Genomic DNA, 15,597 nt, shown 5'->3' with positions numbered 1-15,597 from the left:
CACCAGAAATTTCCTTCCAGAAATTACTAATCTAATTTCTGTGTACATAGATTTCCTATTCCAGACATTTCAAATAAATAGAATCATATATTATGTGATATTTTGCATCTGGCTTCTTCTACTTAGCATAGTATATTCAAGATTCACCCATATTGTAGCATACGTCAGTACTTCATTCCTTTTTGTGGCTGAATAATTTATATTGTATGGATATACCATATTTTGCTTATCCATTTATCAGTTGATGAACATTTAGTTTGTTTCCAATTTGGCAATTATGAATAATGCTGCTATGAACATTTGTGTGAAAGTTTTTTACCTGGAAATATGTTTTAAATTCTCTGGGATATACCTAGGAGTGGAATTGCTGGGTATGTTAAGCAGAATAATGGCCCTCTAAAGTTGTTAGGATACATGGCTAAGGAAATTAAAATTGTAGATGGACTTAAGGTTGCCAATTAGGTGACCTTAAAATAGGGAGCTTATCCTGAATTATCTAAGTGGGCCCACAGGTAATTACAAGGATATACAAATGTGGAAGAAAGAGGCAGAATAGAAGGTCCAGAGAAAAATATGTGATACCAAAAGAAGGGTTAAAATAATGCTACGCTGCTGGTTTTCATGATGTAGGAAGGAAGGCACAAGCTAAGAAATGCTGGATGCCTCTAGAAGCTGGAAAAGGAAAGAAAGTATCTCCTATGGCCTCCAGAAAGGAAAGCAGCTCTGCCAACACATTGATTTCAGTCCAGTGAGATGTGTATCTGATTTGTGAAATAGGGAAAAATGAGATAATGTTTTCTTATTGTGCTAAAATATATATAATATAAATTGTACCAATTTTAAACATTTTAAAGTATAGAATTCAGTGGTATTAAATACATTCACAGTGTTGTACAGCCATCACCAATATCTAGTTACAGAATTTTTTGTTATGGCAAAAAGAAACTCTATATTCATTAACAGTCACTCCCAATTTACCTCTTCACCCAGTCCCTGGAAACCACTAATCTGCTTTTTGTCTTTATGAATTGCTAATTCTAGATATTTTACATAACTACAAACATATGTGGCTTTTGTGTCTAGTTTCTTTCACTTAGCAGAGTAGTTTCAAAGTTCATACACATTGTACCATGTATCAATACGTTATTCCTTTTAATGGCTGAATAGTATTCCATTGTACAGATATCCCACATTGTGTCTCTCTGTTCAACAGCTGATGGACATTTGAGCTGTTTTCACCTTTTGGTTATTGTGAATAGTGCTGCTATGAACATTCCTCTACAAGTTTTTTATTTGAAAACCTGTTTTCAGTTCTTTTGGGTATATACCTATGAGTAGATTTGCTGGGTTGTATAATAATCCTATGTTTAACTATGGTTGACCCTTAAACAATGTGGGGGTTAGGGGTACTGACCCTACACAAAGTTGAAAATCCATATATAACTTATAGTTGGACCTCCATATACACAATTCCTCCATATTTGTGGTTCCTCTATATACATGACTCTGCATTTGCCAATTCATCCAACTGCAGATCATGTAGTACTATAGTATTTACTACTGAAAAAAGCCCATATATAAATGCACTCATGCAGTTGAAACTCATATTGTTTAAGAATCAACTCTAATCAAAGAAATGCCAAAGTACTTTCTACAGTGGCTGCACTATTTTATATTCCCACCAGCAGTGTATGAGGGTTCCCATTCCACACACCTCACCAACACATAATTTTCTTTTTTATTAATTATGGTCATCCTGTTAGCTGTGAAGTGGTATCTAATTGTGGTTTTGATTTGCATTTTCCTCATGACAAATAATATTGCGTATCTTTTCATGTGTTCATTGGTCACTTGTATATCATGTTTGGAGAAATATCTATTCAAGTCCTTTGTACATTTTTTATATAAATTTTACAGGTTACTTTCCACTTACAGTTATTACAAAATATTGGCTATATTCACCGTGTTGTACAATACATCCTTGCATCTCTCTTACACCCCATAGTTTGTACCTCCCACTCCTTCACCTCTATATTTCCCCTCCTCCCTCCCCACCGGTAACCACTAGTTTATTCTCTATATATGCAAGTCTGCTTCTTTTTTGTTATATTCACTAGTTTGTTGTATTTTTTAGGTTACACATATAAGTGACATCATATAGTATTTGTCTTTGTCTGAATAATACCACTTAGCATAATGCCCTCCAAGTCCATCCATATTGCTGCAAAGAACAAAATTTCATTCTTTTTTATGGCTGAATAGTATTCCATTGTGTGTGTGTGTGTGTGTGTGTGTGTGTGTGTGTGTGTGTGTGTGTGTGTGTGTATATATATATATATATATATCACATCTTCTTTATCCATTCATTTGTTGATGGACACTTAGGTTGTTTCCATATCTTGGCAATTGTAAATAATGCTGCTATGAACATTGTGGTGTATGTATCTTTTTGAATTAATGTGTTTGGTTTTTTCAGATATATACTCAGGAGTGGAATTGCTGGGTCACATTATAGTTCTATTTCTAGTTTTTTGAGAAATCTCCATACTGTTTTCCATAATGACTGCACCAATTTACATTTCAATCTACAGTGTAAGAAGGTTCCCTTTTCTTTGCATCCTTGCCAACATTTGTTATATGTGTTCTTTTTGATGATAGCCATTCTGACAGGTGTGTGGTGATATAGCACTGTGGTTTTGATTTGCATTTCCCTGATTAGTGATGTTGAGCATCTTTTCATATGCCTGTTGAAGAACTAAATGTAAGACAGGATACTATAAAACTCCTTGAGGAAAACATAGGCAGAAGACTCTTTGACATAAATTGCAACAATATTTTTTTTGGATCTGTCTTCTAAAGCAAAGGAAATAAAAGCAAAAATAAATGAATGGGACCTAATTAAACTTAAAAGCTTTCACACAGCAAATGAAACTATCTACATAATGAAAAGACAACCTAATAAATGGGAGAAGATATTTGCAAATGATATGACCAACAAGGGATTAATATCCAACATATATAAACAGCTCATACAACTCAACATCAAAAAAACCCCAAAACAACCTGATTTAAAAATAGGCAGAAAAACTTCATATATTTTTAAACTGGACAGTTTCTTTCTGTTGTTTTTGAGTCGTAAGAGTTTCTTTTTTTTTTTTTTTTTTTTTTAGTTTTGATCACTTTATAATTCATACATTTTCAGTAAAAGGCAAAGTTTGACAAATTTCTCTGTTTTTAGTTGTCTTAGGTAGCTAAAATCAAACATCTGCTCTTAATTTCTAAGCAAATTTAATGGTGTGTCTTTCTAGTTAATTATCTTATTTCCCCTTTCTGTGCTTACATACTGTATTACTATTATAGTTTAGAAAATGTGATCTCCTATTTGAGCTAAAACTAAGGACTTTCTTTCTTTTTTTTTACATCTTTATTGGAGTATAATTGCTTTACAATGTTGTGTTAGCTTCTGCTGTACAACAAAGTGAATCAGCTATATGTATACATATATCTCCATATCCCCTCCCTCTTAAGCCTCCCTCTCACTCTCCCTATCCCACCCCTCTAGGTCCTTAAGGACTTAAAAAAAACTTTTTATTTTATATTGGAGCATAGGTGATTAACAAAGTTGTGTTAGTTTCAGGTGTACAGCAAAGTGTGTCAGTTTCAGGTGTACAGAAAAGTAATTCAGTTATACATATACATGTATCTATTCTTTTTCAAATTCTTTTCCCATTTAGGTTGTTACATAATATTGAGCAGAGTTCCCTGTGCTATACAGTAGGTCCTTGATGGTTATCCTTTTTATTTTTTAATTAATTTTTATTGGAGTATAGTTGCTTTTCAATGTTGTGTTAGTTTCTACTGTACAGCAAAATGAATCAGCTATACATATATCCCCTCTGTTTTTGGATTTCCTTCCCATTTAGGTCACTACAGTGCATTAAATAGAGTTCCCTGTGCTATTCAGTATGTTCTCATTAGTTGTCTATTTTATACATAGTATCAATAGTGTATATGTGTCAGTCCCAACCTTCCAATTCCTCCCATCCTCCCCTTTCCCCCTTGGTATCCATACATTCGCTCTCTACGTCTGTGTCTCTATTTCTGCTTTGTAAATAAGATCATCTATAAGATTTTTTTAAATGTAATCTGGATACTAGACCTTTATCAGATATATGATTTACAAATATTTTCTCCCATTCTATATGTAGTCATTTAACTCTCTTGAGAATGACATGAAGTCCATTTATCTATTCTTGTCTTTTGTTGCTCATACTTTTAGTGTCATATCAAAGAAACCATTGTCAAATACGAAGTCATGAAGATTTATCCCCATGTTTCTTCTAAGAATTTAAAGTTTTAGTTCTAATATTTCAGTCTTTTAAACCACTAAAAACGTTTTTTGTATATGGCATGAGGTAAGTGTCCAAATTTATTGGATTGCACGTGGATATCCAGTTGTTCCGGCACCATTTTTGAAGAGGCTATTATTCCTCATTGAATGGTCCTGACATCTTTTTCAAAAACCAATTGACAACAGATATTTATTTGTTGACTCTCAATTCTATTCCATAGATCTATATGGCTACCCTTATACTAGCATGACACTTTTTATTATTGTAACTTTGTAGTAAGTTTTTAATCAAGATGTATGAATCCTCCAAATTTGTTCTTTCTTTTCAAGACTGTTTGGCCATTCAGGGCCCCTTGCATTCCTATATAAATATTAGGATTGTTTTTTTTTTCATGTCTGCAGAAGTGTTGTTGGTATTTTCTAGCAACTGCGCTGAATCTGTAGATCACATTCAGCAGTATTATTATCTTATAAATATTAGCTTCCAATCCATGAATATGGAATGTCTTTCCATTTATTTAGGACTTTTAAAATTTCTTTCAGCACATTTTGTATTTTCAGTGTTTATGTCTTATACTTCCTTAGTTAAACTTATCCCTAGGCATGCTATTATTTTTAATGTTACTTTAAATAGAATTGCTTTACTAATTTCATTTTTGGGTTGTTGATTGCCAATACATGAAAATGTAACTGATTTTTTTGTTTGATGATTTTGTATCTTGAAACTTTGCTTGAATTTTTTATTAGCTCTAATAGACTTTTTGGTAAATCTTTAGGATTTTTATATATACAGTCATGTCATCTATGACTAGAGATAGTTTTACGGCTTCCTTTTAAAATTATATACCATTTATTTCTTTTTCTTGCCTAATTGTTCTCTCTAGAACTTTAGTACAATGTTGAATATATGGGATGAAAATGAGCATCCTTTTCTTGATCCTGATCCTAAGGGTAGGATTTTAGTCTTTCATGATTGAGTATGACGTTACCTGTGGATTTTTCATAAAGCCCTTTTCATCTTAAGGAAGTTCATTTCTATTCCTACTTTGCTAAGTGCTTTTATTATGAAAGGGTGTTGAATATCATCAGTTGTGGGGTTTTTTGCATTATTTAATATGATCACATTTTTTAATGCCTTCATTCTATTACTGTAGTGTCAAAGATGGACTGATTTTCATATGCTGAACCACCCTTGCATTTTTGATAATCTTAACTTTGAAATGGTTTATATTTCTTTTAGTATGCTTCCGGATTTGATTGGCTAGTATTTTGTTGAGAATTTCTCCATCTATATTCATAATGTATGTAGTCTACAATTTTCTTTTATTGCTATGTCCTTTCCTGCATTTGTAATAAAGGTAATGATAGTCTCATAGAACAAGTTATGATGTACTCCCTCTTCTATTCTTTTGGAAGGGTTTGAGAAGGATTGGTATTAATTCTCATTTTAAAAGTTTGGTAGAATTCATCAGTGAAACCATATGGTCCTTAGATTTTCTTTGTTAAATTTTTTTTATTATTTATGTAATTTATTCTCTTATTTCATAATAAGGATCCAAGAAGGATAAGAAAGAGAAAATGGGATCAAAAATGTATTTGAAGAAAACTTCCCCAATCTAAAGAAGGAAAAAGATATCCAAGTACAAGAAGCACAGAAGGTCCCAAACAATATGAACCCAAACCGACTTGTACCAAGACACATCATAATTAAAATGGCAAATTTTAAAATAGAGGATTCTAAATTAGTGAGAGAAAAATAAAGAGTCAGTTACAAAGGAACCCCCATAAGGCTATCAGCTGATTTCCCCACAGAAACTCTGCAGGCCAGAAGAGAGTGGCAAGATATATTCAAACTCCTGAAAGGGAACAATCTACACCTTAGGATACCCTATCCAGGAAGATTATTATTTAGAACAGAAGGAGAGGTAAATAATTTCTCAGATAAGCAAAAACTAAAATAATTCAGCAATATTAAACCTATCCTAAAAGAAATATTGAAAGGTCTTCTCTAAAAGAAAAGAAAAGAAGCAAGAATATACAGGAAAGGAAAAATCAAATAGGAAAAGCAAATCTATAAAAATATTGTAGATCATTGAAATAAGCCAATACATAGATTTTAAAAAGCAATAAAATTTTTTGTGAAAACAATTATAACTACAATGAACAGCAAAAGGCTAAGCATGAAGACGTAAAATAGGACATCAAAATCACAATATGTGGGAAGGAGAATAAGAAAATGTAGGTTTTTTGGATTTCCCTGATGGTGCAGTGGTTAAAAATCCACCTGCCAAGGCAGAGGACAAGGGTTCCATCCCTGGTCTGGGAAGATTCCACATGCCACAGAGCAACTAAGCCCATGTGTCACAACTACTGATCCTGTACTCTAGAGCCTGTGAACCACAACTATTGAGCCCATGCACCACAGCTACTGAAGCCCATGCTCTCTAAGGCCAGCATGGTGCAACTACAGAGCCTGCATGCTGCAACTACTGAAGCCTGTGTGCCTAGACCTCATGCTCTGCAACAAAAGAAACCACCACAGTGAGAAGCCTGTGAACCTGCAAGGAAGAGTAACCCCCTCTCACCACAACTAGAGAAAGCCTGCACATAGCAACGAAGACCCAACACAGACAAAAATTTAAAAAAAATTTAAATAAAAAAAAGAAAATACAGGTTTTTAAATAATGTGTTTGAGCTTATATTGCTACCAATCTAAAGCAAGTAGATATATTAATGGGCCAACACACTTGAAAATGAGGGTAACCACAAATCAAAAACATAAAATCGATTCACAAAAATCCAGAAGAAGAGAAGTTAAGCATAATTCAAAAGAAAACCATCAAACCAGAGGAGGGAAAACAAAAATATAAAGAAAGGAACAAAGAAGAAATACAAAATCAATTGTAAAACATGGTTTAAAATGGCAATAAATATTGGGTTAGCCAAAAATTTGTTCGGGTTTTTCTGTAAGAGCAGATCAAAAAACATAGAGTTGCATATTGGATAATAAAACAAGGACTTACAATATGCTGCCTACAAGAGACCCACTTTAGGGCAAAGGACACTCATAGATTGTAAGTGAGGAGATGGAAAAAGATATATCATGCAAATAGAAATGACAAGAAAGTAGAGGTAGTAATATTCATGTCAGACAAAATAGATTTTAAAACAAAGGCCATAAGGAAAGATAAAGAAGGACATTATGTAATGATAAAAGGATCAATAAAAGAAGAGGATATTACACTCATTAACATATATGCACCTAATATAGGAGCACCTAAATACATAAAATGAATACTAACAGACATAAAGGGAGAAACTGATGGGAAAACAATAATAGTAGGAGAGTTTTACACCCCACTGACATCAATGGACAGCTTTTTTTTTCAGACAGAAAATCAATAAGGCAACAGATGTCCTAAATGACACAGTAGAACAGTTGGACTTAATTGATATTTTCAGGACATTACATCAAAAAAACCCAGAATACACATTCTTTTCAAGCTCACATGGTACATTCTCTAGCATAGCCCAGGTATTAGGACACAAAACAATCCTCAACAAGTTGGAGAGGATAGAAAGTATTTCAAGCATTTTTCTAATCACAATGGCATACAACTAGAAATCAACCACAGAAATATAAGTGAGAAAAAAAAGATTACATGGATTAGCAATATCTTAAAAGTTTTCAGTGTGGATATCTCACTCAGTTTTACTTACATGAGTCCTATGTATTTTCTGCTACTTGATGTAAATTTAAATGATAACTTTTTATATAATTTGCCACTTGTTTGTTGGCTAGTATATGGAGATAAAATATTTTGGTTTATCAATTTTGTGTGCATTAAAATTACCAAATTCACTTATTAAATATAAATGTTTATTGATCCATCTGGAATTTTAAAATAAGTAATAAAGTCATTCTGAAAATTTAAATAATTGATTACATGGAGACTAAACAACATGGTACTGAAAAACCAATGGGCCAACAATGAAATCAAAGAGGAAATTTAAAAATACCTAGAGACAAATGACAATGGAAACACAACCACACAAAATCTATGCGATGCAGCAAAAGCAGTCCTAAAAGGGAAATCCATAATGGCACAGGCCTTCTTCAAATAACAAGAAAAATCTCAAATAAGCAACCTAACCTACCACCAAAAAGAAGTAGTAAAAGAGGAACAAACAATACCAAAAGTCATCAGAAGGAAGGAAATAATAAAGATCAGAGAGGGAATAAAAATAGAAAAAATTTTTAAGGTAGAAAAAAATCAATAAAATCAAGAGTTGGTTTTTTGAAGGGATAAAAAAAGTTGACAAAATTCTGGCCAGGCTTACCAAAAAGAAAAGAGAGATGACCTAAATAAACTAAATAAGAAATGAAAGAGGAAAAATTACAAGTGATACCACAGAAATACAATGAACCATAAGAGCATACTGTCAACAATTATTTGCCAGCAAATTGGACAACCCAGAAGAAAGTTACAAGTTTCTAGAAACATACAGCCCACCAAAGCTGAATCAGGAAGAAATAGATAATTTGAACAGACCAATCACTAGAATTGAAATAGAATTTGTAAAAAACAAAAACTCTCTGCAAACAAAAGTTCAGGAATGGATGGATTCACTGGAGAATTCTACCAAACATACAAGGAACTTATATCAATCCTTCTCAAACTCTTTCAAAAGATTGAAGAGTAGTGATCACTCCCAAAGTCATTCTATGAAGCCATCATCACCCTGATACCAAAGCCAGATAAAGACACTACCAAAAAGAAAATTACAGGCCAATATGTCTGATGAATATAGATGCAAAATTCTCAACAAAATATTAACAAACCAAATCCAACAACACAGAAAAAAGAGCATACACCACAACCAAGTGGGATTCATCCCAAGTTCACAAGGATGGTTCAAAAGAGGCAAGTCAATCAATGTAATATACCACATCAACAAAAGAAAAGACAAAAACCACATGATCATCTCATTAGATGCAGAAAAAACACTTGATAAAAGTCAACATACGTTCATGATAAAAACTCTTACCAAAGTGGGTATAGAGGAAACATATCTCAACATAATGAAAGCCATTTATGACAAACCCACAGCCAACACAATACTCAATGGTGAAAAGTTGAAAGCCTTCCTGCTAAGATCTGGAAAAAGACAAGGATGCCCACTCTCACCACTTCTATTCAACATAGTATTTGAAGTCCTAGCCACAGCAGTGAGATAAGAAAAAGAAATAAAGGGTATCCAAATTGGAAGGGAAGGGGTAAAATTGTCACTATATGCAGGTGACATGATACTATATATAGAAAACCCTAAGGACTCCACACAAAATCTATTAGATCTAATAAATGAATTCAGCAAAGTAGCAAGAAACAGGATTAAACACTCAGAAATCAGTTGCATTTCTTTACACTAACAATGAAATATCAGAAAGGGAATGTAAAAAAAAACTCATGAATTGGTCATCCACCACACTGGGTTCTAGTCTCAGAAGATACAGGTCAGGGAACACTGGTTGTCAGCATAGCAGCATCCCACATTTCTAATTGAGCCTTGCAGCCCAGATTTTCCCTTTGGTCTAGTTTGAAGGATCCAGATATGTAAAGATTATATTCTAGATAAATCATGGGCTATCCTGAAAGAAATTCACCAGTAAATTATTCCAGTTTCTCTGGCCTTCCTGAAGTATATCCAGTAAGGCATCTCATTCATGTCTGGAAAGCAAATATATCATTTATTGCATCTTCATCGTGGAGTGATGTATTGGTTTAAAGTACGATCAACACAATTTGGTCATTGTGAGTATGCCAGCTGGGTCCACTGTTTACTACACATATGTAACTCTAGAGATTCTTATGCCCAAGAGAGGAGACATACTCTTGGGTGTCTAGGGCAAGGGAAACATGTGTTGTTATTCAGGAGCTGGAAGCTTCAGCATGACAGGAAAGAATTGAAAACTCCTTGTCTACACATCACTTTACCTTGTTTGAAACTTGTTTCTTTGGCTTGCTTCATTGGAGTGTTTTCTCTGTCCTGGGGCTGACATTGTGTGTTATGTATCATGCATGTGACATGTAGAAGTTTCAGAACCCAGAGTCATATAGATTAGTAAAAATTTATTTATATATTTTAGTTTAAAATCTATTTAAAATACCACTGGGCATAATTCATATATTCCAAAATTAGTTTGACTCTCTGCTCATGAGATTCTTTTTATGGTATGTGACAGCAAATTTGGACTTCCATCCCCAATAAACTTTGAGGTTGGAGGACACAAAAGGTTTTGCTCAGACCTAAATTCTGTCTGAAAAAAAAGGGTAAATATTATAAGCCCTTTCTAACCTCTCTAGGAGCAGAAATGATTTACAGCTGTGGCATTTAACCATAATTCCTTGATCTCATTTGAGAAGAGTTCAGTAAGAAACAATGTCTTGATTTTTGTTTGTTTTGTTTGTTCCCTGTTTTCTTGTCTTGCTTACCAGCAATCCATTGTAATTCATGAGTTAGTATGGCAGCAGGCTGAGTGTTCCCTGGAGCTCATTAAATGAACTTTTTTTCCTAATAAAAAACCAAGAACCCCTCCCCCCCGCAAAACCAATATCTTTTAAAATCACACCAAAAAAAATCTAGGAATAAACCTGAACAAGGAGGTGAAAGACTTATATGCTGAGAACTATAAAACATTAATAAAGGAAATTAAAGAGGATTCAAAAAATGGAAAGATATCCCATGCTATTGGATTAGAAGAATTAATGTTGTTAAATGTCAATACTACCCAAAGAGGTGTACAGATTTAATGTGATCCCTATCAAATTACCCATGACATTTTTCACAGAACTAGAACAAATAATCTTAAAATTTATATGGAGCCACAAAAGCCCTAGAATTGCCTAAGCAATCCTGAGAGGAAAGAACAAAGATAGAGGCATAACCCTCTCAGACTTCAGACACCACCGTAAAGATACAGTAACCAAAACAGTGTGTTGTTGGCACAAAACAGACATATGGATCAATGGAACACAATAGAGAGCCCAGAAATAAGCCCACACAACTATGGTCAATCAATCTTCAACAAAGGAGGTAAGAATATACAATGGAGAAAAGGCAGTCTGTTCAGCAAGCGGTGTTGGGAAAACTGGACAGCTACATGTAAAAGAATGAAATTATAACACTCCCTAACACCATACACAAAAATAAACTCAAAATGGATTAAAGACCTAAATGTAAGGCCAGATACTATCAAACTCTTAGGGGAAAACATAGGCAGAACACTCTTTGACATAAATCGCAGCAAGATCTTTTTTGACCCACCTCCTAGAATTATGGAAACAAAAACAAAAATAAATAAATGGGACCTAATTAAACTCAAAGTTTTTGCACAGCAAAGGAAACCATAAACAAACAAAAAGGCAACCCTCAGAATGGGAGAAAATATTTGCAAATGATTTGATTGACAAGGGATTAAGTTCTAAAATAAAACAGCTCATACAGCTCAATATAAAAAAAAAAAACAAACAACCTAATCATAAAATGGTCAGATGACCTAAACAGACATTTCTCTAGAGATGTACAGATGCCCAACAGGTACAGGAAAAGATGCTTAAATTGCTAAATATTATAGAAATGCAAATCAAAACTATAATGAGGTTTCACCTCACACCAGTCAGAATGGCCATGATTAAAAAGTCTACAAGTAATAAATGCTGGAGAGAGTGTGGAGAAAAGGGAAACCTCCTACCCTGCTGGTCAGAATATAAATTAGTGCAACCACTACAGAGAAGAGTATGGAGGTTCTTTAAAAAATTAAAAATAGATTTACTATATGATCCAGCAATCCCACTCCTGGGCATATATCCAGAAAACACAAAAACTCTAATTTGAAAAGATGCATGCACCCAAATGTTCATAGCAGAACTAGTTGCAATAGCCAAGATACGGAAGCAAGTGTTCTAAGTGTTCATTGACAGATGAATAAAGTAGATGTGGTATATATATGCAATGGAATATTACTCAGCCGTAAAAAACAATGAAATAATGCCATTTGCAGCAACATGGATGGGCCTAGAGATTATTATACTAAGTGAAATAAGTCAGAGGATGATAAATATCACATGATATCACTTATATGTGGAATCTAACAAATGATGCAAATGAACTTATTTACAAAACAGAAACAGACTCAAAGACATAGAAAACAAATATATGTTTACTGAAGGGGAAAGGGATGTGGGATAAATTAGGAGTTTGGAATTAACAGATACACACTACTATAAATAAAATAGATAAATAACAAACTCCTACTGTATAGCATGGGGAACTATATTCAATATCTTGTAATAACCTATAATGGAAAAGAATCTGAAAAAGAATATATATATATATGTATATAACTGAATCACTGTGCTGTATACCTGAAACTAACACAACATTGTAAATCAACTATACTTCAATAAAAAATTCAGAAAAACTTAAATAAACATATGTATTAAAAAGTTAAAAATTAATAAGCAGAAACCTCAATTAAAGTTGATAGCCCGGAAAAGGGCAGTATGTCTTGCAATGTTAGGAAAGGCCAATGAAAGGAAGGAAGAGCTCTTCTTTCCTGACAACAATTCAGCCAATGAAAAGCCATGGACTCTGTTTATTGTACCCCTCCAAACTTCCTTTTCCCTTTCTATAAGAGTTCTCCTTCCCTTGCTATATGGGCACTTATACATGGCTCACCATGGTTGCAGATCTCGAACTACAACTCTTTGCTGATCCCAAATAAACACATTTTGCCTGGAGAAATAACTGGCAGTCTGTTTATTTTAGGTCAAGACTAATAAACTGTTCTTTCAAAAGCAGTTGTCTCTGTGTCTGTCATCCTGTCATACCTGATTAAACCTCAGTTGCTTTTTAAAACATTGGGGCAAAGTTGTGGTCAAAGTAGAAGGGAATCCATTACAGGAGATCTTTCTGATATTCAAAATGATTCTGTCTACTAAGCATAATTTATTCACCAACTTTTCAGTCACATGTGAAGATAATAACTTACCTAGTAATTTCTCTAACCAGATCATGACAGGTGACCCTCCACCAGCAATGTCAATAACTGGGGGAAAGTTTGAATTCATCATAAATCCTTAGAACTACGTTGTGAGAGGAAAAATAATTCTATTTATGTGAGAATTCCCAGTGATTGAAATTAAGTTGTAAAAATCATATTGCAAACACTAATTTTCAGACAAGTACTCAGCCTTCACACCTCTCAGTCTCCATGGCTGTGGCAGAACTTGCATCCAATTGTTGTACTGATGATGTCATCTATGACAAAGTAATAGACATTGGAAGAGTTGCCCCTGTGGGTTCAGTATCTATTCAACACAGTGTGGAAGGAAAGATGTTTTTAATGAAACTGTGCTACTTTCATTCCTCTCACCATTTGAAGTTAAAACTAAGTTTTATAATTCAGAGATGAGTGACTTGTTTCTTGAAATCCAGATTCAGAATATTTCATCTTCAACTGTCTTTATACAAAAGGTTTCCTTAAAGCCGTCTGAAATGTACACTGGGGCAGAATTAAATACTGTCTATCAGGCTGGAGAAGATGAGTGTACCTTTGGAATGAGAACTTTTTGTAGTCAATGGAAGGATGCCAGTATTTATACCAGCTTCAGCTCAAGCAGGAATTTTCAGAAAAAGCTGCTACCATTAGAGGACTAGCAAAATGGGAAAATTGGATATAGTGTGGAAAAGAAATCTAGGTGAAATGGCAATGCTACAGACAATTAAAATTGAACGAGAGGCTCCAGGTTATGGAAACATGAGGCTGTCTTTGGAGACAGTCCCAGATACCGTAATTCTAGAAGTGCCTTTTCATATTACCTGTAAGATAACAAACCACAGTGACTGGAAAATGAAATTCGTTTTGAAGATGTGTGATACAGATTCTATTCGCTGGTGTGGTGATTCAGGAAGATATCTTGGAAAGCTACCTCCAAGTTCAATGCTCAATTTTACCCTGACACTACTCTCCTTACAACTGGGCTTACAAAGTGTCTCTGGCATACAAATAACAGACAAATTATTAAAGAAAATATACATCTGTGATGATGTGGCAAAAGTTTTTGTAATACTTTCCATGGTTAAAATGAGAAGCTGAAGAATATTTCCAGTGTTATGCTCTCCAGGGCATTTCACAGAAAAGCTTTTCATAGTTTTGTTAGCAGCAAAATGATCAACTAATAGCAAACATACAGGCAGATTATTTTCATTTACTTTCTTTGAAATCGTGAATGCATTAAGAATTAAACATATATTGATCTCAAAAAGAACAATCTTGAATTTGATCTTATTTGAAGTACTTTCCAATTCTAAATTTATATGTTTCCTAATATTTGTGACTTGATTAAGGTCATTACAGGTAGCTGTTGAAGTTTTTTTTTTCAGAATGAGGTCACCATTTAAAAATGATTATAACTATCAGATCAGAAATAAATGAAAAAGAAATGAAGGAAACAATAGCAAAGATCAATAAAACTAAAAGCTGGTTCTTTGAGAAGATAAACAAAATAGATAAACCACTAGCCAGACTCATCAAGAAAAAAAGGGAGAAGACTCAAATCAATAGAATTAGAAATGCAAAAGGAGAGGTAACAACTGACACTGCAGAGATAAAAGAGATCATGAGAGATTACTACAAGCAACTCTATGCCAATAAAATGGACAATCTGGAAGAAATGGACAAATTCTTAGAAATGCACAACCTGCCAAGACTGAATCAGGAAGAAATAGAAAATATGAACAGACCAATCACAAGCACTGAAATTGAAACTGTGATTAAAAATCTTCCAACAAAGAAAAGCCCAGGACCAGATGGCTTCACAGGCGAATTCTATCAAACATTTAGAGAAGAGCTAACACCTATCCTTCTCAAACTCTTCCAAAATATAGCAGAGGGAGGACCACTCCCTAACTCCTTCTACGAGGCCACCATCACCTTGATACCAAAACCAGACAAGGATGTCACAAAGAAAGAAAACTACAGGCCAATATCACTGATGAACATAGATGCAAAAATCCTCAACAAAATACTAGCAAACAGAATCCAACAGCACATTCAAAGGATCATACACCATGATCAAGTGGGGTTTATTCCAGGAATGCAAGGATTCTTCAATATACGCAAATCTATCAACGTGATAAACCATATTAACAAATTGAAGGAGAAAAACCATATGATCATCTCA

The 15,597-nt window shown here is 33.9% G+C and overlaps 1 pseudogene; it reads left to right on the top strand.

The window, feature by feature from the left end:
- Positions 1–13,625: 13,625 nt before the first annotated feature.
- Positions 13,626–14,510, top strand: LOC137216644 (trafficking protein particle complex subunit 13-like; annotated as a pseudogene).
- The last annotated feature ends 1,087 nt before the right edge of the window (positions 14,511–15,597 follow it).

Source organism: Pseudorca crassidens, chromosome X (genome assembly GCF_039906515.1).
Source record: "Pseudorca crassidens isolate mPseCra1 chromosome X, mPseCra1.hap1, whole genome shotgun sequence".
Classification (NCBI taxonomy): Eukaryota; Metazoa; Chordata; class Mammalia; order Artiodactyla; family Delphinidae; genus Pseudorca; species Pseudorca crassidens.
Note: the sequence above shows the minus strand (reverse complement) of the source record. Positions and strands in the feature narration are given on the sequence as shown.